Raw genomic sequence first — 26,743 nt, forward strand, 5'->3', positions numbered from 1 at the left:
CTCCGTCTTTCACTTTCCTCGTTTATGCAAAAGAGGGAGAAGTCACAGCGGAGCTATCACCGGTACGAACTTATCCTTGATGTTTGTTTACCTGCCTGAAAGTTTCCGCCTTGTTTGTTTGTGGTAGCTAATGGATTACCCTGTTTGCCCCCGCCCGGGGGGTGGGTGGTACTTTTAGGGAGATAACAAGCAGTCACGGTTTTCTCAAAGGAACATAATATGTGCAGTTAATTCCCAACGACGAAGAATATTTATTCAATTCCTCAGGATTAAAATATGGTAATACTTATTCCCTGGTTACACTGATGAAACAATTTACAGATATTAAACTTTTCATGGTCTATGATTTGTTTCCATATAATGTCTTATATTTTGTATGTATATTCTGTAATTAATACTTAGTCACATGGTAGTGTATCGGTGTATATTTGTGCGCGTGTGTGTGTGTTTGTGAATGTATGTGCATTGAACGGTTTATATTATTGATATGATGCTACTTATAAATTTGGGCAGTGAACAAAATAACAATGTTTACGTCTCAAAGGTATGTACATTTGATATTGCATATTGTGACACACCAGCACTAAACCAGTCTTTAATTCTTTAAACACGATCATAAAATCAAATACACTTACGAGTATTACATCTACTTACATGACTAAATTTTAAATTAACTCCTTACGATACATCGCATATAAGCAATATAACGTTTTACCTAGTAACCTAAAACTTCCAGTCACGGAAAAAAAACATTGGCAAAAGCTCTTAAAGAGATTTATATTGAGTTACACCTTCTCTCTTTGGAACTCTAAAAGAACTTCTGTGCTTATTTCTTTTAATGAATTTATGAAATATTTTTCATTTAACTGTGTTATGTCTATCGAGTCTGTTTTAAAATTTTGGTACACTGTTCATTGAACTCCCCTTTAAATTTGTTTTCTTTTGTAAAAATAGGTATCTTTGATTTTATTAATATAATTAATGTTGTCTTTCCCGAAATAAGTTTTTTAAAGCACACTTGGAAAAATATATTATTGTCATTATTTGTAATGATCTCTTCCGATCCGGCCAGCCACGCAGCTGGTTTTGCAGACGCATCCGGGCACCCCTGATCCGAACGTGAAGTAGCAAACCACTTTGGGTGACCTTTGGCAGAGATTTTGATTATCCAGTAAATGGTTTCCGGGGCGGCGGTACATATAACCGCCTCCTTCCGTACCTAAGCCTATAATGTTTTATTTGCTCTATAACTGTTATAATGGCTGCGCCAGTGTTTTCAAATTGTTTCTGAATTATTAATATAATGATTGTCTACTTTAGTTTATTGTTTAACCAAGTATACAGATTAACGATTAATGCTATCTAGTTGCCAGCTGGGTTGTGAGAGAGAGGTGAACCTAATGCATGGGCTTTTATACTGCTATAATATATCTATCTCGCTCTACACCGACGAAGTCAAACTCCTGAATTTATTTATTTTACATGAACTCCACACAGGAGGCCCTAACAAAAATAATTTCCCTAAGGGCCTATGTCATCTTTAAGAGTGCTATGTGGAGGGTCTTTGTATGGAAGGGAAGGAGAGTAATTTCTGGGAAGGGAAAACGTATGAGTGATTGGTAGGAATCTAGGTGTGTCCAGGAGTGATGGATGCGGTCGAGAGAGACCAGCTTGAAACGTCAAAGGGTTTCCCCAAACCGGCCATAAAGCCGGGCACTCCTGCTAAGTCACCAAACGTAGCAAGCCACTCGGGCAGAGGTGTTGACATAATACAATGTTAAGTGAAACATGATTGCCTAGCGACAGGCACAGTACATCACCGATAAAATAATGTGTTTTGAAAATGATATAAAATGTGTATTTTATTCCCATCAAAGATAAGTTTTATGAATGCTAACATATCTCCAATTAATTTAAAAGCTCGGTATTCATATTTCCAACAGTATCCGCGTTCAACCCGCCTTTCAAAAAGCTCTCAAAGCTATCAAAGGTGGAAGTTACAACAACTTGAGTTTATTTTACAAACAACATTGCTTCAAAAGCTTCCGAAATAACGTAACGCCTGCCTTTGCAAGTTACCCCACTATTGTGTGTAACTTCAAAACCACTTATAGTGTCGTATATCTGAAGGATCTGTGGGAAAATACATAAATCTTGCATACGTATTCAAATTGACAATTTTACACGAGACTGCATACAATAAGATCATGTTAACGAAGTTGCTTCGAAATATACGTTGGAACCTAACTGGGTTAATTAAGCCTGCATGTTAACTTAGCCTGCAATTATCCTTATGATGCCAATATTTGATAGGAGGAGAGCATCAGAAGAAAAATACATATTGTAAAATATTCCATTACAGTAATCTATTCAGTTCAGTTTGGATTTCATTTAAAAATACCTTTTTTTCTTTACGCGTTCCATTACAATAATCTGTTATCTTTGTGGCGTTTCATATAATAATATAGTCTGTTGGTAGCATATCATTACAATGATTTGTTAATTTTGTGTGTTACATTATAATGATCTGTTAATTTTGTGTGTTCCATTACAATAATCTGTTATCTTTGTGGCGTTTCATTTCAATAATACGTTCTGTTGGCAATGTTCCATTACAATAATCTGGTAATTTTGTGTGTTTCATTACAATAATCTCTTAATTTTGTGTATTCCATTACAATAATCTGTTATCTTTGTGGCGTTTCATTTTAATCATATTATGTTCTACTGGCAATCTTCCATTACAATATTCTGTTAATTTAGGGTGTTTAACTACAATAATCTACTTTCTTTCAGCGGTTCATTACACTAATCTTTGTCCGTTTTTTCAACAATCTGTTCAGTTTTGATTTTCCAATTGAATAATTTGTTTTATTTCGGCGTTCCATGACAATAATCTGTTCTCATTGAGGCTCTTAATCACTCAAAGTGGCCCCAGAATCCTTGGTATATATAAAAATACGTTTACAACGGCTTTTTAAAAAACTTTACCTGAAAATTTCCACCCACCACCTTCTCTCTCCCTCATTCCTCATCTTTACCAATGCAGGTCTCATTCACACTTCATCTCTGCGTCGGAAATGCGATAACCAAAAAAATTGAGTCAATTTTTTTTATATAATTGTCTTAACTTCGAAATTACAATTTTTCTTTATATGTTTACAAGTTGTTCTAAGACGTCTACATTAACGGTTCATGAAAACTACAAGAATAGAATATATTCATTTCATTATTATTTTACCAGCGCAAACCCATCAGTTCCAATTTTTATTTAAAAAAAAAACAACAAAAATAATTTATGTAGGTTGGTTGGTACTTTATCGATTGTCTGAATTTTCCACACAATCAGTTCCAAATTTGATAATGACACATTAAATTCACGACGAATCCGATTACATTGAACCAGATTACAGACAGACCCACAATTGAAATAAGTATCTTAGATTTGAAAGAAAATCGAAATTTATTACACCAAAATTATTGCAACAATACTTTCATTATAAAAATACAATTAATTCAATCATCAAAAATAATTTCGGTTATCTTCGCTTTGAATTTAAGTGTCGTTTTCAAAACTGGAATTATTTGTTTGGAGAAATCCCACGACCGAATTAGGTCATCCATCTATGTATAGTGATTATATTTTTTAACAGCAAATTATTTCTATTGCCAATTTCGAATTTGCTGAGAATTTAGACTATCCTGTTAAAACAACTACTAGCATTAAAAACACAAAACAACGCAAACGAAGAAAAGTTTTCAAATATTATAATTGGAGGTTATACTCGTTAACTTATTTAAAACAATACCGTCCAAGACCTGTAGAAAAGTCAATAGATGTCTCACATTTAAATAAAAATGAATATATTTTTCCAAGAGACTATATAGATTGAATTTAGTTCAGAAAGAATCTTGCAAACAAACATGAAGATAGCAGCCAGTAAAAATATGCGTTAAGGCGATGCCATACGTAGTAATGAAAAATCATGTGTTTTTGGGTTGAAAATTTGGTCACCTAGAAATGTTTCAAATGCTTTAATTAAATACTGCGAGTAGAATACATCTTGGCCTTTGAAATTATCGAGTATTTTTATAAGCCCAAAAAAAATAATGTATAGGCCTATGAAAAATGCTTTAAAGTTCAAAATCTCCTACTATATAATGCGGCATATTAAGTTATTTATAAAATGATCGGAAAAAAATTAAATATTTATGCCTGAACATCCACAAAATAAAATAAAAGGCACTTTTTGGCCATATTTTTTCTTGCATAATTCAAAACAGGTGGATGGTGTTAAGCGGGAATTTAAACCTTATTGCCATCTATGTAAGGGTTGTTATTGATAGCGGCTCAATTAAAAATATTACACTACGTAGTTCATCGCCTTAAGCGAATGAAGATGATGATTTGAGATTTTCAATGCCAAAAGTGTTATAGAGATTTATTTTTGGGGTATTATGCCGTGTTGCGCTACCTCCTTCTTTAGCTAACATTTCGGACAGCATCGCAGTGTCCATCATCACATCTGCCCTTATGATGGACTCCGCAACACGGCGTAGTACTCCAAAAACAAATCACTTTAAAATGAAGATGAGTTCTTAGGCGAAGTATGATACAGTTAAATATGACCGAAGGGTGTTGGGGCAAATTAGTTCAGTGGTTGATCAAATTCCCGGCAAGGCTGAAGTCCTGGGTTCAAGTCCTAAATGCGACATAATATTTTTTCTGTTTCAAATTTCATTGGAGAATCGCTAATATTGTCTTCAATTATTAAATATTACAATTCGAGGTTTTATTGAAGTGAAACTTCTTTACGCGCGTTATGCATTTTCGAGGACCGGAGTAAAACCGACTCATGACCGTCACGAAAAACCGTGATCATTTCGCTATAGGAGCCAAGCTAATATTATATACCTAGTTTAGGTCACTCTCCAAACTCAGCTTCGCGGTCTAGAGGCAAAACGCCCGACTGTCGTCGTGAAGAACCGAGGTTCGATCCCCGCTTTAACTATTTTTTTTTCTTTTTGTGATTTTTTTAATACGAGGAAAAGTGATAAAATGCTCTCGTGCTGCGACTTTGTCAGGCATACATATAAGAAGATATCTACATGATTTGTAATAATGTAGTAAAAAATTACATAAATTTGTTAATTTTAACCGAGAGTCTCCCGAAATGTCTAAATCCATTTAGTGAGACTCTAGACCGGCAGGTGTTCGCTCGAGTAATTGGCTAGGAGTAACGGTCGGTACCTATATGATATTTTGGTCGAAATATAGCTTACAAATCGAGCCGGTAGAGTCGCTCGGTATTTTGATTAATTATTTTTATTTTGAATCATTAAAATTACTAATCAAGGCCGATAACGCGACTAATTACCCTCGCAGACGTGCGTAACAAGTTTTTTTATGTAAAAAACACAGCCGTAAGTGAGTTTTTCAAAATTTAGAAATGTTTTTCAAATTCAGACTCCATACGGGTATGAGACTGTTAAAACACGATAGATCTTTTCCAAAACGGACAAATATACGAAAATATTTTGAAAAACGACAGATATGACTTCACACTGCCGATATATCTTCGATTCGACCCTATATAAAGCGTTAACGAGACGTTATGTGATATTATTCATTTGCTGTGTTTGAAAACGAAAATTTGCGCGGAACAAGTCAATTGAGGAGTACACGTTGTATACGCGGTTCTCGTCGCGCGAGATACCTCTCCTCGCGGTTTAGAGGCAGAGCGTTCGACACTCGTTATGCAGGACCCGGGTTCGAATCCCATATTTTTATAACTTTTAATTTTTTTTTATCACATGCTACTTATAAATATGTCAATATTAGGAATCTAGTTAAACGTTCATTTGTTAACAACACGCCTATAAATAAATTTATGCTTTTTAAAACTATAATGTACAGCATTCTGAATAATAATAATATGAAATGAAAAGAGAGAGAGAAGAATACTAAAAGTTTCACTTCCGTCGTGCGTAGGCTTGCCACACACTGTATTTTTTATTCGTTAAGTTATTCCAAAAAAAAATGTTAAAAAGTTGATGTTTCTGCTCTGGATCTGGTCTTCGCTTTATGTGGATGAAAATATTTATACAAAAAGGTGGCCATTTATTTCTGAGATCCTGAATTTCTACCTATCTCAAAGGCACCGTACGAATCCTGAAACGGGAAAGAACGTCAAAGAGAAGACGGAACTCAGTTCTTCAGTTTCCGTTTAGAAGTGTTCCGCATTTTTAGTTTGTCTTACAGACTATTGCAGACTATGGTCTACTCAGCTCAATTGTATCGAGTATCTATTTGCAATTCAGATATTAGTGCTAAGGGAGATAAGCATTGATGTATTTTTAGTCAACGCAGTTAGGCCATTAACCATTATCAGTAGATAAATCACGGGATATTATAATTGTAGGTTTTGTGAAGTGTAAAGTGTAGGCAGCACGGAGGGGTAGGCAGAGACAGGCAACACACGCCAAACAACTTGATCTTGGCACAAACTTCTTGCCTCATTCACATATCATATCAAGTATTTGGTTCACTCGATCGTGCCATGTCTTCCTCTTCTCCTTAAGCTCCTTTCTTCTCTACATATCTAAACCATCTGAGCGTAATTTTACTCACTATGCTTAGATTAGCCTTCGTTGCGAATCTCCATGTTTTTCTTTATTTGATCGTGCCATGTCTCTTCCCCTGGCGTCCATGACTTCTTTTTTCATTCACATTTGCGTTACATATTTCCTTACCACCTAAGCATCAATTTCTTAATCTTATTCATTAATAATCTGTTAATTTTGTTCTTTCCATTACAATAATCTGTTATCTTTGTGGCATTTCATTTCAATAATATGTTCTGTCGGCAATGTTTCATTACAATAATTTGTTTATTTAGTCTGTTCCATTACAATAATCTGTTATCTTTGTGGCGTTTCATTTCAATAATATGTTTTTTTCGCAACGTTTCATGACAGTAATTTGTTAATTTACGGTGTTCCACTAAAATAATCTACTTTCTTTCAGCGGTTCATTACACTAATCTATGCCCTTTGCGGACATCATCCGATTTAGCATCAATTTCTTAATCTTATTCATTATGTTTACATCAGCCTTGCATTCTTTGCTGATCTCTACGATCGTTTCTGATAGGATCATACATGGTTTTACCACGCACTTGCTTCAAGGATCTCATTTCCACAGCATTCAGTGTACTTTTATCCTTCCTCTGCCAATTCCATGCCTGATTGCCATACATTAGAGTAGGTACCAGCACTCATAAATGGACTGCCAGCTTCGTTTCTCAATCCTCCATTATTAATGGATTTACCTGCATTATCTCTTGTTTAATATCATTAATATAATTATGCCAAAAACAAATATTTCAAAAGCTCAGTTGGCATTTGCAACACAAAGTGCTACGTACCTATCTATACAGCAGCCCGTCACATATGAGCATATCCAACTAATGAAACAATCATGTAAATACGGCCGTTTCGCCAATAAACGCAGTGTCTGGAAAATTGAGTTTAAATAATAAATTGTGTGTATATATGTTTGAATGATTTTCATTGGGATAAATTTCTGATAGAAAATTACAGGAAAGAGATTCACAAAATTTCCTGAAAATTGAAGTAATTTATAATAGAACTAGCTGAAGTTTCCGACATTGCCTGTAGAGACTGTAATTTTCTTCTTATTTTGAATTTTCAATTGTTTCTGGCTTTCACCCTTCAAGGGTATTACAGTCCATTATTTCAAATTATGGAAATAAGGGAAGGTTTTCAAAATTATACAGATGATTGGAGATGAATTCAGAAGAGATGAGATGTCGAATGAGGGGAGGCAACTTTAGATAAGGCTTGATAGAAGAGAGGATATTTATTTATAGAGGGATAACCAAAAAAATATGTGTTATCATGTGTGCCAAATTTCAATTTCTATATAAAATATGAATCCTTTTAATGTCGTTAGGAATTAAACATAATACTAAGGTTGTTAATTAATTAAATGGCATTGTATTGGGTTGCTTTTAAAGGTATTTCAATGGAACCTGCTTTGATGAAGTAGTAATACTTAGATGAAGTCGTATGACAATATTAGATGAACTGGGATCAAACGGTTAAAATACTCGACTTTGAATCCAGAAATCGTGGTTTAAAATCGCGGCATCAAATATTCGGGGGATTACCTGTCCAGGGGATCATCTGTCCAGGAGATCAGCTATACGGGGAATTAACTGTCCGGGGTATCAACTGCCCGGTGATCAAATATCCGGAGATCAACTGTCCAGGAGATCATCTGTCCAGGAGATCAGCTGTCAGAAGGATGAACTGTACGGGAGATTAACTTTCCGGGGAATCATCTACTCGGTGATCAAATATCCAGAGATCAGCCCTTCCCGAGGCAAAAATTCGGGGACCAACTGTAAGAGGTGTCAACATGTGAAATATGTATTTTTTTTATTCATATGTCTTATTTCACATTTAATTTATATCAAATTTATTTTAACTTTTTTATAAAGGTCCAACTGTCAAAGGAATCAACTGCCTGGGGGATCAACTCTCCGTGGATACACTATCCTGGGGATCAGCTTTCTGGGGGATCAATTGTACACGGGAATCAACTGTGTGGGAAATGACTTCTCCGTGGATAGAATATCCTGGGGATCAACTGTCCAAGGGATTAGCATTCCAGAAGGTCAACTTTCAGAGGAATCAACTGCCCGTGGCGACAAATATCCGGGGATTAACTGTAAAGGGGATCAACAGTCTAAGAAATCAGCTATCAGAGGGATCAACTGCTCGCTGATCAAATATCCGTGGATATACTGTCCAGGGGATCAGCAGTCCGGGAGGTAAAATTTCGGGGATCAACTGTCTGGGGAATCAACTTTCCAGGGGATCAACTGACTGAGGGAACAGATATCCGGGGTATCAACTGTCCGGAAAATCAGCTGTCGGGGTTCAAGAGTAAGGTTACTATAGTATTTGTAAGGTTTGAGTTCCCATTTAATTTCGGTTCACCGACATTTCAGTCTTGTTCGTCAAAAAATAAAATGAATTTGGACTACCCAGCTTATTCGTTCCCAATATATAACGAAGGGTGCAATTTATTATGATTTCCATAACGGATCATGCGGAACCGTTGAACGAACAAATGCATCTCGAATTCAGGTTTCGTTCAATATGCAAATGCATTTATCAATTTGATAAGTTCTCAACTGAAAATATCAGCCTTGGATAATCAGCTATTGTAATTATTGCAAAGTCTGTTCAGGCGAGAATTCTGCTTAGAGTTCGTTTTGCTTTGATCAACCCTGAACAGGACACAAGAGCGTGTTTAACGCGCAGGTACATTGAATTGAATCTTGTTTAGCAACTCTGGGCATTGTTAATTATTTTATACAGGAATAGTGCATCCTTATGATTCCTCCGTACACTCAATGAATCAATTTTAAAGAAGATGATGAATGAATGAATGCTTACCGGGGCGGCGGTATCTTTACGTACCTCACAAATTCTGGTCTTAATAATTAAATCTCACCCACATCACCCTATGTTATCGGTTCGTTTGAACACCAAGAGTTAAGAGTTAAGAATTAAGCGATAATGGTACAAGCGTTGTAAATTTATATAATTAACAAAAGAAATATAATTACACAATATTATTTTGTTTGCTCGCTGCTTCTGTTAGGTATCCACTTATATTTTAATTCTATAAAGCATTTCAGTACTATTAGCTCCGGCAGTTGAGACAAACACGCATAATTTAAATTCGTAGGTAAAACGAGTTCATTAGGAACGTTCATTTATTTAGCGTCCGTAATGTATGAATTGCGCTGGGAATTCTCAAACAAAGATAAAACAGAATAAGCAATAGGATACTGAGTGCGTACTGGAACATACGGTTACAATAAAATTCAGGGAAAAATATTATTTTATTTATTCAATTCAATCCACGCAGGAGGACATAAGAAAAATCATTTCCCACTAGGCCTACGTCTTCTCTGGGGATGTTGAGTGAAAGTTTTGAGGAGAACTTTGAGGAGACGAAGAACTGAACATGAGTCTTGAAGAAATCTATGTTGTAGAAGGGAGGAATCACATAGGCCGGTGAATCGTTCCACAGCCGAGCTGTTGAAAACAAGAACCGAGTCGCAGAAGTGACTCGTTCTCTTGTGACCATTGTCAACCGTGTACATGTTGTGTGATTGTTTCCCGATTATTCACCGGTGCCGAAAGGATCACACTGAAAAAAATGAGTTAGCTAAAGTGTTAAGCTAATTGAAGTTGTGTAACCATCGCCTAAAGTTCAGCTACTTTACCTAAAATACTTTATGTGCAGATACCGTCGTTGTTTAGTAAAATGTGCTTGAGCTAATACAACTAAACTTTAATAATAGCACACTAAAAGCATACTTACCTAAACAAAATAATCGGTTTGGTTAATCAAGCTAAAGTAATTTACTAAACCTATTTCACTTTAGTAACTTAAGTTTATGTGTTACTTCCCAAAGTATTTAGCTAAATTTAACTAAACATCTAGTTTGGTTAAATGTTTTGTTCATATAGCAAAACTGAGGTTGGAATATCTAAATTTGGTATTTTTACATAACAATTAGTTGCTTTGCACAAACTTAGGCAAAGTGCAACAAAACTTTAGTTAAAATCTCCCGAACTTTGGTAGATCTGTTTATCGCGCAGGTGTTCATTTACGACGCAGTTATCAGATCGCCACAGTTCGCACCATACGTGAATTGACGTTCGTTGCGCGCGTTGCGAATTTATTTTTGAATTGAATTGAATTTATGTTAACCGCTGTTCCTAGTTCCTAGTGATAATGGCAGACAAAACCGTGGAGGATTATTTAATTTCTTGGAATCTGGAGGCTTACATAGAAACATTTAAAGGTGAGTTTTCTTTTTTCATTTTTTTATTGATTTGGAATTTAGATCATGGAACTATGATATTATATATTATGATAATATCCATTCTATTTGATTTAGAAACTGGCACCTTCATTATTCCATGACTCAAGTACCTACGCAATAGATTTAGAAGATTTGTATTTATTATGTACCTAGTTTGAAGAGTGCGTGTTGACGCTACAACCAAGATTGTGTCAGGAGTCATGACACAAGTTACAGAGAGTGGTATATAAAAAAAAAATAATAATTGGATCACTTGTATAGCGCCGTTTTTGTGCAAAATCAACTCAAGGGCGCCTTTATTTCTTTGTTTGTTTCCGCCAGTATTATTTTGTATTGAACGAATGTTGTTTGAAACTGTAGTATTTTCTAAGTTACAATTTTACCCTAGCCAGAAACTAGAACCAACCAAACTAGCTTTGAAATCGTATATATTATATTTTAATAAATGTGTATTGCAAATTATTAATTCGGACATAACATTTTGAACATTGAATTCTGTTGTTTTTTTTTGGGAGGGATATTTTTTTTAAATACAGGGTTTACCACCCATTGTTAATGTTTACATTTGAAATTTTCATATAAATGAAATAATTTCATTATTAAAACTATTTTATCTCCGCTTGATTCATGATACAGGGTGTTCGGTATCTGCTGTTGTATAAATATACATTTTTTTAATGAATAATTTTCATTCCTTTGAAAAATAAATTTGTATTTTCTTGTTTTGAAATTTTTTGTATTATCTCGTCGTTTTTTTTCTTTATTTCAGACTCAAGCCACTCCTGATAATATCTCAAGATGATATTAAAGAATTGATTCCGACTGTAGGGCACCGGGCACTGCCTACAGCACACATTAATGCGCTCAAGGATGTTATTAATCCACCTGTCATAAGTGTAAGTTTTTAAAAGCAGTAATGATGACATATTGTTTACCTAGGCCTTTTTTGGCTAACCATTTGGAAATAGTTGTACCGGACGCGATTTTGATACAAAAATAATAGTATTTAAAATAATAATTCCTGTAATTAATGAATAAATCGACTGCCGGGGGGTCAAGCAATTCCAAAGGGATAAAAACAAAGCTTGACCTCTTCACCCTTTCTTTCCCCTTTGTGTACATACCCGCTTTTTGTTTCAGATTGAAGATATACCTTCAACTTCCAAACAAACAACGCCCATATATTATCAACACGATGACTTCCTTGTAAATGACATTTCCTTGTTGGAAAATAAAAACAAATCACAAAGAATAACGCAAGAAGCTTTTGAAGAGCAAATTTCGAATGTAAGTTAAATAATTTTAGTAAGTTTCAGATACCTAAGTAACTTAGGTTAATTGTTTTATACATTCCGATATATGTATTTTAGTAGTGGCAGCGTAGAAAAGCCATCCTGTGACTGATATTATGATGATTATAGAAGTGGTTATTAGTTATGTAATCAATATGCAATTTAATTTTGTTTTCCAGGACTTACGCAATCATCTCCTATCAATCAATGAACGGCAAGCACTTTTAATGCAGTTTGAGTCAAAGGGTCTGTTGGACAATTCTGCCAGACTGTGCAGTACTATTATAAGTAAGGAATTGCAGGGTAATCCAGATAGATCCATTTCAAGCAAGAGATTTTATGAATTTGCTTTTCAAATCACCAAAGTCCTTAATAAAGAAAGCGCAGCTGTATATTTCACCCCATATGTGTGTTTTGGGCCTACCCAAAAAATTGCTGCTAAAGGTAAATTACTAGACACATACAGGCAGCGCCGAAAAGAATTTGCCAAATCAGGACACAAACATCTTTTACTATATTTAAAAAAAATGATAATAAAAAATGATAATATAAATGTGTGTATGATCAAACGTGTTTTCTTTTTTGAGGCTTTGCTGGTAGCTGGAAACAATATTTTGAGAGACGATTCTTAACAAAATAACTTTTATATGAATGAGGTTTTTAATAAGTACTTTCTAGTCTTACAAAACATAATATTTATTTATTTAGGTTTCATCTCTCAAAAGGGTTGTAATAAACTACCTGCAACTCAAAGTATTTAACCCATGATTCTGAATTATGGGTATAATCCTTCGAGTTGATGGTGGTAACATTTACACCCTGTATTGTTTTCAGCTAAACTGCAAAGCTGCACTTCCTATTTAATTTAGATAATCTAACCAAAAAGCTAAGCTACAGTACCTAAAGCTAGCTAGCAGTAGAGAGCTAAAACACCTATATCGGTAGGGCTATTCCAACCGAAGTTTAGTTAATCAACCTAACCATTTTGTAATATTAACTAAATAATAAGGTTACTACATCTAAACAGTTCAGTTTTTCTAACCGAACACTACAAAATGGTTTAGGTATATAATTTTTAGTTTAGGTAACACAACTAAACACAAAGCTGTCTCAGCCGATTAGTTTAGCTAGAATACCTGAATCGTTAAGCTGTCATAAATACAGTTTAGGTAACACAACTAAACACAAAGCTGTCTCAACCGATTAGTTTAGCTAGAATATCTGAATTGTTAAGCTGTCATAAATACAGTTTAGGTAACACAACTAAACACAAAGCTGTCTCAACCGATTAGTTTAGCTAGAATATCTTAATCGTTAAGCTGTCATAAATACAGTTTAGGTAACACAACTAAACACAGAAAGCTGTCTCAACCGATTAGTTTAGCTAGAATATCTGAATCGTTAAGCTGTCATAAATAAACTGCTGTTTAGCAAACAGTAGCTAAAAGTTCGGCAGTCACCACAGCAACTAAACTGTTTAGTAGATAATTACTGAAAATTTGGTAAATCGTACCTAAACATTTCTTTCAGTGCAATGACACTAGTTCATTGGAGCATCTTCAATCGTAATACCGGTAGAACAAGCATAACATATCTACTTAACGCATGTGCTCTTAAGATTGTAATCCATTTGTTAAGATAGGAGAACCTATCAAACGGAAAGTTCGTTTCTGCAGAGTCAATTTTTATCTGCAAAGATTTTAACAATAAATTTTCTACCAACTTTCTTTAGAGGCAAACTATATTGCAATGAAGACTTCGGCACACACCATATAAGAAAGAAATAAATTTGCAGGAAAGGAAATTCTTTGAAACAAAAAGGTATGAAGGGTGGGTAGGAATCTAGGGATCAATGTTTCCAGGAGTTACTGACTATAAATTCATCCCTCCCAATGCGGTGCAAAACGATGGGTTCCAACCAACCTCTCAGGATCCGACCCGCCACGCGTTGTCAAACGCATCCCCGCTAAGTTACCAAACGTATTGAACTTAGTGTCAAACAATTCGTAATAAAAAATAACTCCATTAAGGGCATTAAATCTTGGCTTAACCCTAGATTCATAACCATTCGTCCCACAGACCGCACAAAACGTAAATTTGTTTCTAGTGTCTCGAGTGAAAGAGATAGAATGATGACCTCTCGAGTACCTTCCTAGATCGCGTGTTCATTAGTAACGCGGGTGCGCTTGCCTCGCAGTGAAGTCTTGTGGACAAGTTATAGACCTTTGAACGTCTGAGAGACGAATGTTTATGAATAGTGTAACTTTTGACGAGACTGCAAGTTATTTTGAAAACATTGTTTTTGATGAGTTCTGATTATACAGAGTAAAAGTAAGTATATGATATTTTTCTATATGAGTTAATATTTATAGTTACATCTTATTTTATCGTTAAAAATGTATTATTGTGTGTATTTTACATTAAATCTTTTTATTTTATTTTAGAATGGATGATCGGCAAATTGATGACTATTTGAATGGTTTATCTGATTCTGGTGATGATGATTTTACCAGTCAGCAAAAGGAGGTAGAAATCAGTGATGTCAAAGATTATTATGGAATTAGATGAAATGGTATCGACAGATTCCGACAGTGATAACGACATGGTTACGTAAAAGATACGAAATGCCAACTTTGAAGAGATGCCTAAAAAGGAAAACCGCCGAAGTTTTAGATGAAATGCCTACCATTGCCACACCTGGACCAAGTGGTACTCAAAAAAAGGTTTGTGGTTATTGTGATTATAAAAAACGGCATATGACAAGGTTCCAATGCAAGCAATGCAAAAAGTATATGTGCATGGACCATCGCGGCCTCATGTGTGTGGAATGTACCGATGAAATTTAATTTTAACTCGTTTATTATATTTTTTGTTACCTAATTAAACATATTAAAGAGTGCCATACTTAATTTATTTATTTTATTTACAAGTATCCCAAAACTCGTCACTTAAATTTAGTCGTCTGCGAGACGAATGTTTATGAATAATGTTCCTCTTAGATAAGGTTATGAATCTAGGGTTAAGGAACTACCGGATAAAGAACTTACTGGCATATTTCAAACGTCGTCTATAAGTTTCTGGAAAACCTTACCCAAAACATGAAGTCGAACCATACATAGAAGTCGCTGAAAACTAGTCCCCTTCAACACAGTATCTCCTAGTGAGGAGGACTACGAATATAATCAATATCGATTGTACATATATATAAATAAACACATTCTTGTAAAAATGTAAAAAATATATATTTATAGCTTTTAAATAAAAATTTTTTCAAAACTACTTGGGGTAACCCATGGCATGGATGTTGGTTATACATTAACTGGTTCCAGGGGTGGCTGTATCGATTTCCACCTCCCAAATTGTAATTTAACCTAAAAAAATATTATAAAAAACTATGCCTTTCAAGGAATAAGTTCGTTAACACGTAATTGTCAAAAATTCACTCACTCCCTCCCCTTAGAGGAGTGATCCCCCATTTTTTGGGTGGATTCTGCAAATATGCTATATATAAAATTTTATGTATAAATACATGTCGATAATTTTAACAATGATGTGACGATATGTCCGTCATTTGCATAATATTTTTGCAATGATCACACAATATGAATGCAAATTAAGTTACGCAATGTCCAGTTAGTTCACAAATGGCAAATAATATAATTTCAACGTCGACGCATTCAAGTACGAGTAGTGACACTTTTAGAGAATTCGTATTGAATATAACGAACGCAAAGAGAACTTTCTCTTAATGTAAGTAGGCTGAATTCAATGATTTTGTCGCAATAAACAAACTAATATTAGTAACACTGACGAGAAAAGCAATAAAATGTTATTTTTTTACAATGATAAACTATTGTTTAAAAGACAAAGTTTTTTACGCATAGCACAAACGATAACAAATTATCATAAGCAATATATTAACATATTGATTTATTTTGCGTGTTAGAAATAAGCGAACGTAGCTCAGTGGTCCAGAGCACCTGGCCGGACATCAGAAGGTGAGCGTTCAATTCTTGTCGGCGGCATTTATTTTTACTCCGGAGATATTTTCAATTTGTAAGGATATTTCAGGCAACTAATTTTTGCTTATAATAATTTGTTAGCAATAGAATGTGTTGCTGTACTAAAAAAGTAGGCTTAATTTAACGAAAAATTAGGTAACGAAACTTAATCTGCTCTTTTAGAGACGGCACCAATTTAGTAAATTATGAAAGGAATAAACATTTTTTTGTTTTAATTTCTTCTTTCACCCTTCAAGGCGGTTTAGGCCAATATTTCAAATTATTGAATTTATAAAATTTCAATATCGTACCGAAGATTGAATTCGAATTCAGACTTTGAAGATTTGAGATATTGAAAGAAAGAGGGGCAATTTTAGGTAAGGCTTGATAGAAGAGAAGATATTTGTTTAGAGAGGGACATTAAAAAAAGTGTGTGATCTTATGTTCCCACTTCTAGACCACAGAATGTACAATCTGAGAAGTCAAAAAAGTGCATTTTAAAAATGTGAGAAGGAATGGAACAAGTCCAATCGTCATTTGAATAAGTGAGAAAATGTATTTTTTGTTGGAATGGAGGAGTTGTTGACATCACGGTTTTGATGGGATAGTCATTTTGATAGATTGAGGCATATTAAGCTCATTTGGATCAACTAGCAATGTGCCAATACTCTTTCCAAAAACTGCGGAGTATTTAAAGATGGAAAAACATCAGACAGGGTAATGTGGTTTACAAGGGTTTGGGGAATTGATTAATGAGACAATGTACGATAGGTTGTGATCACAGCGTCTAGGGTGAGTCAGTAGCGCAGTTATGAGATGACGATGGTATTAGGTGTAAGCGGCGATGATAGAGGTGGAGTGGTCGAGGCGGTAAAGTCGGTGGCTCGACACCAAATTGAGCATGTGTTCAGCACTGGGAATAAATACGAATTCTCCTACTTTCTGGCAGCATCTTTAACAAATATAACGATCAATATGCCAGAAGCCTGAAGGATTAACAGTTGATTTTAAATAAACCTTCGGTGAGCATTAGTGAAAAAAAATAACCTGTTTTATGTTCGAGTTGTTCATTCGATGGTGACTCTAATCAATATGACCATGTTCAAATGGACTCCAAATGGCGCGGAGCCAACTGGCGCCGCCGTGTGTGTACAGCTTTAGAAACAAGCAACAGAATATTTATCAATGAACTATTAACTGGGTCGATAAACAGCAACGCGCGGATAGTTGCGAAACCTGAGTTTCACAAGAATTATTACAAAAATGCAATAGTAATTGGATTACCGGCTGCGCCAATGTAATATTATGGTTGTAGGCTGTACCACTATTATTTTAAGGTTCTGGGATTAGTCAAACAATGATACTTCACGATTGATTATTGAGTTTTCTAAATTATATCACACATCAGTTCCGATTTAAAAAAAATTAATTAAAATAATTTTCTGTCAAAATATTGTTTCCTCTTCTTCAAGACCCATGTTCGCTACTTCCTCTTCTCAAAAAGAACTTCCACACAGCATCACCAAAGATGACACAGGGAAATTATTTTCCTCAGGGTCTCCTGTTAGAAAGACATGGCACGACCAAGTGAATCAGATACTCGAGTCGGGCCATGTCAAAAGTAAGAATAATAGAAGAGTATGTATGAGACGATGTATGAATGTGAATGAGGCAAGAAGTGTGTGCCAAGACCGAGTTGTTTGGCGGTCCGTCCTCTCTGCCTACCCCTGCGGAGAAACGGCGTGATGGTTAGTTAGTTAGTTAGTGTAGAAAAATGCTTACTTTTAATAATTATCATTAACTTACAAACGCCAAAATTGCCTCAAAAATCACGAAATAATATAATAATGCCAATGGCGTGTGGTATAAAGCGCAAAGTAATACAAACGCATTTTAATATTTATTTGATTTAAAAAAAATATTGTTACTTAGCTAGGTATTTTAGCCTCAAATCGTAATAGAAGTTTTGTCGTATGTTAAAGGCCGCCCAATCGTTCCTCTTAGACATTTGGTTTTTGATGAATAAAAACACAGTAGAGAAAATGTAAACAAGATTTCTACTTCAACATAGTTTGTAGGTCAAGAACTGTCGAAGGCGCTGATGAAATAAAACGATAGACATGTATTTAATTCAAGTCCGTGAGCTCGAAGTGAGTAAATTTTTTCCTTAGAAATTGAACCCAATACCTTTGCCTTGCCGGGGTGCCGCTCTAACAACTGAGTTAATGGGACTGCATTTAGTTCGAGTTGAATCTTGCCATCATACATAAAGATATCAGCCAATGAAAATGTGCGGTGAGAAAAATGAAGACAATGTCGGTAGTTCTTATTCGAAGTATGATACAGTTAAATATGACCGAAGGAGATAGGGTCCCATAAGCTCAGTTGGTAAAGTGGTGCCCTGGCAAGGCAAGAGTCCTGGGTTCGAGTCCTAGATGTGACCGTATCTTTTTCTGATTTTCTGTTTCAGATTTTCGTTTGGGAATCGCAAATATTGTCTTCAATAATTAAATAAAGACGTTGTTTAAACATTAAATAATTAATAAGAAATATTTTTTTTTAAATATCAACCGTCTAATAACTATATGTAAGAAATATAATACAACAATATGTAAGATATAAATCAAGGGCCTGACTAATCAATGTGTTTTATTCAGAATACGTTTATTAGAAAAAGGGTTTGTATTTGTTTTAACAAAAAAAGAGTGGATAAGTTTGGGTAGAGTGAAGTTAAGTGAAAAGTTATGGAATATAATCGCTAATTTAAACAAGAACTTTTCACTTAACTTCACTTGACCTAACCACACAAGAGTTCCAACTGCTCTCAGCCCTCTGGAACCAGTGAGACCATTTGGATCTGGTCACAAAACACGGCCAAAGCCATTTCAAGCAACATTACAATTCTGAATGGTGGTATCACACCAGGGCGATACTGAGAGTATCTTTCACTCTTGAACTTGCCCCAAAAATTCTATATATTATTTTAAATTAGTACATTTTGAAATAACACACATTTACTTGCGCACGAAGTGATTTAATCCGGCGATCTCCGGCGCGCTAGTTGAAAGAATCACCCCGCGACCACATATATAGTCGACAGAAAGTAAATTTGGTTCTTTTGGGAATATGGAAAGTTTCGATGTTTTTCAGTAAACAATTTGTTTTTCTATGGCAGAAAATCATATTCATTGACCATTCTGTTGTCTGTAGTGGAAAGGGTTTTACTTGAATTGATGTCATCAGTTTTCTTTTAATCGATACAGATCACTCGTCTAGGGATTATGAGTTCAGTGGTGTAATATTGGTTTGTCAATCACTCTATATATATATATATATAATTCAAGACACCGTGAGAACGGTAACTTTAATTAGTTCTTTGTTTTCTCGGGTTTCATAATCGATGGCTTTTGCAATGATGGTTGTAATGGGAATTTGAAGGTAGGAACTAAGCTTGAATTAAATAGCTAAAGTGGAAGAAATATAAAGTTAACGCTGGCCAAGAAAAATATTAACTAGTTGACGATGTACTCTTCAGGTTTCTGGCATGTTGACCTTCATGTTGCTTAAAGATGTTGTTCGATAATGTGTGTGTGATTTAGTTTTGGGGTATTATGCCGTGTTGCGCTACCTTCATCTTTAGCCAACGTTTCGGACAGCATTGCAGTGTAAATCATCAGGGAAAATGTGTAATTTGACATCTGCCCTGATGTTGGACACTGCAATGTATTTCCGAAACGTTGGCTAAAGAAGGAAGTAGCGCAACACGTCATAATACTCCAAAAACAAATCACTATTATATATATAGAAATATATATTAAATTTTAAATATTCAAAATTTAAAATTTAACCCAAAAAAGTTTTAAAAATTGCGCACAATACGTTTTTTCGTCTAAATGTTGAATTAAAATTACTGATAACAAAAAATACGTATCTTTGTAGACAAATGTATTATAAACATTATTGCAACTTCACTTTTGTCGTTTTATATAAAAATAATTAATAGAAAAAGTTCCATATTTTTTATTAAAATGGATGCGGAACCCCTGTTTTCATTAATAAATAACTAAAAAAAAATCATATGCACGAAATAACTTTTAAAATGATTTTAATATGAACGAAATAACTATTAACATGACTTTGATATGAACGAAATAACTATTAAAATGATTTTAATATGAACGAAATAACTATTAACATGACTTTGATATGAACGAAATAACTTTTAAAATGATTTTAATATGAACGAAATAACTATTAACATGACTTTGATATGAACGAAATAACTATTAAAATGATTTAAATATGAACGAAATAACTATGTATTTGATTGCACTATTTTCCATTTCCTGAAACTGATATACTTACTTTTCATTATTATCTAACTTTATTTAAGTGCGTTTTAAACTGTCTCACTATTATGTATATTTTCCAATTTGTTTCCATTTAGATACTATACTTTTAATAACGCCCTGCTGAATGATCACCATTCAGAATCAAAAGGTTGTTTGAATTATTGGATTTAGCCGGGTTTGGTGACCAGATCTGAATATCCAGATTTTTCACAACAATCCTATTTTCAATCTTACTAACTTTTCCACTTCCGCCTCACAAAATAGCAATAGTCCCAACGGCTGCTAGCAGTTAAAGCATTGCAAAGTTATGGGTTATTTATTAACTTCTCAAAATTGGAACTGATTTGTCAATAATTGAGTGAATACCTCACAATAGTCCAAATTGCCACAACCGTCTGGAGCCAGTGAGACTAAGGCATCCCCAACTGGGGTATGTTGGGAGGTTGAAGGTATTGTGGGGGATACCTGTCAATTTAGATCTGGTTACCAAACACGGCTAAAGGCATATCTTAAATAATAAATTGTGCAATCAAAAAAGAACGTTTTGAACCCGCGACCTTCGGATTGCTAGTTGAGAGCCTTACCCCACGACCACGAAAGCCGTATAGATAAAAAAAAAACAAGAAAATTTATAATCGTTATTCTTTACTGAATTTGTTTAATTCGATTCAAAATGAATTGATTCATTTTGTTTACATTTAAAATTAGCGATCTTAATTAATTTAAAAAATACAACACTAAATCATCAACAAAAATAAGTTTCTAATGCATACTAATGTTTGAAATAATATCCACAACGTAATTAGAGTCAAAAACATAGAAACTCACCTTTATATTGCAAGAATGTTGAGAAACGATGCAATATTCTGACAAATCCGTCGGCACGAAGCATTCACTTTCCAAAATGAATATTATTTCTGAATGGTAGAGTAACAAACACTTTAAACAATTTTAAACCACAATCAAAACTGCTAATATTTCAACAAAAAACGACACAAGAAACACATACAAAATTTGTAACGTTTTCAAATTTTTAATTCGTGGAACAATTAAAAAACAAGAAACTATTAAAACGTCACAAAAAAACAAGCGCAATTTTAAAACTTTCAATTTCGAAATGTAATTTTTAAATGTCAAAAGAACACACGGAGCCGTGAACGCGACACAAAATCCAACTCTCCACTGGTGAGACAAGGACAAAACTTGGCGTGAATGCGATGGAAGTCTCAATCTGACACGCGATAGAAGGAGACAGAAATGTTGGCCTACGAAAATAGCGCCACTCGTAAAACGGAGATTTTTGAAACTAAAGTTCGGGCGCCTTGCGCGAGGGAAGGCCCGGTTAGTACTGAACTGGCATGAAAGCCTTCGCAGTGCCGAAGCGAACACCTTTAGTATGGGATTGACTAAGCACAGAAGGCAACAAAACAACTAGGGAATTTTCCAAGCGACACAAAAAGCGAAAATTCAACAAAATAACAATCAAATTTCAACGTTCATTTGCTAGTTCTGTGAATTTTCTATTCAAGTTTTGTTATTATATCATTATAGGCCAGTTAATTGAAAGAACTGAAATAATAACAGAGCTTTAAAAGAACTCGAAAATTAACTTAGATAACAAAAATTCATCATATTTCAACGTTCATTTGCTAGTTCTGTGAATGTCTTGTTCAAGTTCTGTTATTATATAATTATAGGCCAGTTACTTGACAGCACTGAAATAGTAACAGAACTTGAAAAAAACTTTCACAGAACTTGAAAATTAACTTTGAAATTAGAAGAATTGTTCTAATTTTCTGAAACAACCCGTCCTAAGAATAATTAATTTTTTTATTGGAACAACTTATGAAGGTTATACCAATGTAATATAAGTTGTCTGGGGGTAAGGTGCGCTAACTTCTTGATGTGATTTCACATGATGGTAAGAAGTAAAAAAGATTAGTAAACTTTTTTCTAAATTCCAATTTTTATTTTCCCAAACAAACATACTTACTAATAAATCTATACGAAACATGAATCAGAACGACACAGAAAAATAAAACGATAACGGTCTCCACTGGTTACCGGGACAACGTCTTTAACTACTCGACCGTTGGGAGCTAATTATTAGATGTAATTTTTGTCGACCTCATTTTTAAAAATTCAGAATATTATCTAATTATTCACATATTTTTGTAATTTGTTTTTTAATGGTTACAAAGTTCTAAAGAATTGGTTTGTACCCTAAATAGTGTCTCGGAAGATATTGAATATCTGATTTTTATTTATAAGGGAAGCATAATTGACTTTTAAAAAAAATCTATATAATAATCAACAGAATTGAAACGACTTTAGACATGTTCATATACAGGGTGTCCGGAAACTCGTAGTACAAGCGGGAAACTGGTGAATCTACATCACATTTGGAGTCGATTTTGTGGTATATTTTTTTTTTATTTGAGCTTTCGTTATCGAGTAAATCGAGTTTGAAGTTGATTTTTTTTTTTTTTTTTTTTTTTTTTTTAATCAAATTCTTATAAATTATTACTGAAGATCAAAGAACCCAACTAATTAAAACTATTTGAAAGTAAAACAAATGAAGAAACTCGGATTTGAAGCATTATTTTGAAATCACCCTTCATTTAACCCGGTGTAATCATAAAATATTTCTGCTCTGCAGGGTTAAAACATCTGTTATTCAACCCTAAACACCAGAAAAAACTTTAACCCTAAAATAGCCGAAAAATATATTTTTTTGGTTTTTTTTTTTTTTTTTTTGAAAATGCTCAAATCAAAAAACTTTATGTTTTTTTGGGTTCCCCATGTGGTGTAGATTCTCCAGTTTCCCGCTTGTACTACGAGTTTCCGGACACCGTGTATTGTCCAGATCTAAATAGCTATCGGATATTCCAAACCTTCCTCTTCCCATCTCCCATCTTCAGCATCAAAACATGCTCAATTGAGGAAACAACAAAATTAAAAAATACGAACATAAAAATTCCTATCGGATTCTGGTACGATTTTAATAATCACATTAAAAAAAACAATTTTCATGGATTCTTATTATTATTTAATTTAATTCCCATCATTAAAAAAGGTTATTTAAATTTTATTTGATAATCTTAAATTGCGTTTGTACCTTTTTACGCCAAGTACAAAACTGACATTGAGTAAAGGCTTAGAGCGGTCCGATATCCACAGTAGAATATGGTGGGAAGTTTTATGCAGTGCGAGAGAGACTACACGCTTACTGTGGGAGGGAGAAAGAAACGCGGAACTGGCAGCAGGGCGTGCAAAATTAGTTATTTTATATTTTTTATTAAAAAAATAATTGATAGCACTTTATTGTGTGTAGTTATATAATAATATTTTTAGTAGCGAAAATTTTTTTGAAATATTTTTGAAGTGTACAAAATTTAGCTTGTATCAAGCTTTTTTATCTACACGGTGCCCGAAAACTCGTGTTACGAATATAAAATTATTAAATCTACGTATTTGGAGTCAATTTCGAAATATAATATAATACTGCTCTCTGTCAAGAGACACTTTAAAAATATTCTGAAAAAAAAAACTACTGTCACTTAATAAATCTCACAAATATCCTTAGTTTTCCATAACTTCCCTTCTTTTTTAAAATTTATTATATTAATATATTATCCTTCACTACTATCAAAAAAAATACTACGGCAAACATACATTTATGTACAATGAATTATTTAAGTACTAACTAACAACAACATTTATGTACACTCCCCTTCCATACACAAGCAAATGCTTTCAATGGAAGAGTATTAAAAAGACCCAAGATGTAAAATGAATTATGTACCATGTAAACATGTTATTAAAAATAAAAACATAATTACAAAAAAAAAAATATATATATATTTTTTTGATTTGTCGCGGGTTCAAATCACGTCATGCGCAAGAAAATTATTATTTGATTAATTTGTGTTATTTCATAAATTTTTCATTTATAATAATTTAAAGTACACTTCGGCACGTTAAAGAGTGGAAGATACTATCAGTATTACCCTGAAGACCACCATTCAGAATTTAAACGTTGCTTGAAATGGAATTAGCTGTGTTTGGTGACCAGATCTGAATAACCTGGTACTCCCCGACCTCTAGTCTCACAACATACCCCATTGGAGATGCTATAGTCTCACTGGCCCCAGACGTTGGAAGCAGTTGGGACTCTTGTGCGGTATTCATATAAATAGCATCAATTTTCGAGGAAAATTTTTCGGGATATAATAGTAATATAAAAATTAGATAATTTATGTAGTGCCGTTTTAGTGAAAAATCACTTCAAGCACCATATTCCGCTGTTCAATGTTTTTTTTTGTAATACGTTGAAGCGCTGACCCAACTTCGAAAGTTTATTTTAACATTCGGTTGCCAAAAATACGAAAAACAGTTTTTTATGTTTTATTTTTATTTTTATATTTACTCCACACAGGAGGCCCTGAAGAAAATAATTTCCCTCAGGGCCTATGTCATCTTTGGGGATGCTGTGTGGAGGGTCTTTTTGTGGAGAGGAAGGAGTGAACATGGGTCTTGAAGAGTCCCGTGTTGTAGGAGGGAGGAAACACAGAGGCCGGCAGTTCGTTCCACAGCCGAGCTGTTGAACTTAAGAACGAATCGTAGAAGCGACCCGTTCTCATGTGACAAATGTCAACTGTGTACAAATGTTGGGCGCGCGTTTGGCGTGTATTCCGACTACGCACCGGTGCCGAAGGGATCAATGACGCTAGTTCCTCAGAGCATCTTCCATTGTTATACCGATAGAACAAGGACAGCATACCTACCTGACGCCTGTGCTCTAAAGATTGCAGTCCGCTTGTTAAGATTGGGGAATCTATCAAACGGACCGCCCGTTTTTGCACAGAGTCAAGGGTTTTTTTCAGGTATTTAGGGGCTCCGGACCAGAGATGGCTGCCAAATTCGACAGTAGGGCGCACTTGCGATTTGTACAGGGTCAGCAGTTGTGTACTATTAAAGTATCTGCGGGCCCTGTACAGTACGCCCAGCTTCTGAGAGGCCAGCTTTACTCTGGCTTCGATGGAGCCCCCGTACCTGAGCTGGTCACTTATAGTTATACCAAGCATATCAATGTTCTCTGTGTGATGTATATTCACCAGTATCCTGCTTGTACTAATACATATTTCCGGACACCGTGTATAGTCGATTACTTTACTTTAAAGTTAAGCATTTCAGGGTTACAAATAACCGAATCATATTTAAATTCTCTCTACTAGAAAAAAATCTTGTGCAACAATGGAGGACTTGGGTACCTAGCATATGAAGTGAACCCGCGACGGGCGTCTAGATTGATACCAGGTACATTTGTCAACTAAGCTACTAACCAGTTAATAATTATTGTTCCACATTACAAGATCCCGGTAAACTTTTTAGACTCGTTCTTAATAGAAATAAATTAATGAAATAACTTGAATAAAAATCTGGTCAAATTATTCGTTTTCCTGTTTAAAACGGGACTAAAGGCCTATCAGTGAAGCACGAATATGTAATGGGGAAGTCGGAACACATGTTATTAGTTATATTTACTAGGACAAGGCCACCTGCGTGAACACGTGTTCAGATATATTCTGAACACGTGTAATGACAAATATTTGGAAATTTAAAAAAATCTTAAATCTAATACGACTAATGTAAAAAAAATGTGTCAGGATCTCGTCGTTTTAAACACGTTCGTGAAAAGTTAGGTCTATAAAATATTGGCAGCCCTGCCATCGCGCCGTGTCGTACAGTTTAATTGTTTCAAGAAGGCTGTTGAGTTAAATCTTCCAAATTTTATTAGTGCGCTCGGCAGGAATTTAATAATATCGCCAGCTACTGAGCTACTGAGCTACTGAGCCGGGTTTAGTATCATTTCACAGGGAGCTTTGCAATAAACATACAAAACTAACACCTCCAGGAACATGGGGCACTTTAACGTCAAGCGCTGATTTTCTCAATGTATATATTCGTTTTTTTTTTACATAAGCTGCACACTTTCATCTTTTTGCGTTAGGAATATTGGGGAGGATAGGAATCGGGTTTCAGTGTATAAAGCATTGCAAGGAATTTCAACCTGGAACCTTCAAAGCATTGCAAAAAATGCCGCCAGCCTATATATCGAAACTATGTGTCCGACAAAACTTGAGCAATAGACAGCTGACTCT

The 26,743-nt window shown here is 34.6% G+C and overlaps 1 protein-coding gene and 1 long non-coding RNA gene across 2 annotated transcripts in view; one reads left to right on the top strand and one right to left on the bottom strand.

Moving 5' to 3' along the window:
• The window catches only part of LOC149415148 (uncharacterized), a 610,989-nt gene extending 589,104 nt beyond the window's left edge, over positions 1-21,885 (bottom strand). Inside the window, exon 1 of the mRNA XM_089643088.1 lies at positions 21,408-21,885. The gene's annotated coding sequence lies outside the window, so the exon portion shown is untranslated. The remainder of the gene's footprint in view (positions 1-21,407) is intronic.
• LOC149415150 (uncharacterized) lies at positions 10,290-12,537 on the top strand. The gene is made up of 4 exons (XR_016303899.1): positions 10,290-10,913; positions 11,704-11,830; positions 12,075-12,221; positions 12,406-12,537. It is a non-coding gene; the product is annotated as an uncharacterized LOC149415150 (long non-coding RNA).
• Positions 21,886-26,743: the final 4,858 nt, after the last annotated feature.

This window comes from Hesperophylax consimilis, chromosome 19, assembly GCF_061612785.1.
Source record: "Hesperophylax consimilis isolate HC1 chromosome 19, BYU_Hcon_1.0, whole genome shotgun sequence".
Lineage (NCBI taxonomy): Eukaryota > Metazoa > Arthropoda > Insecta > Trichoptera > Limnephilidae > Hesperophylax > Hesperophylax consimilis.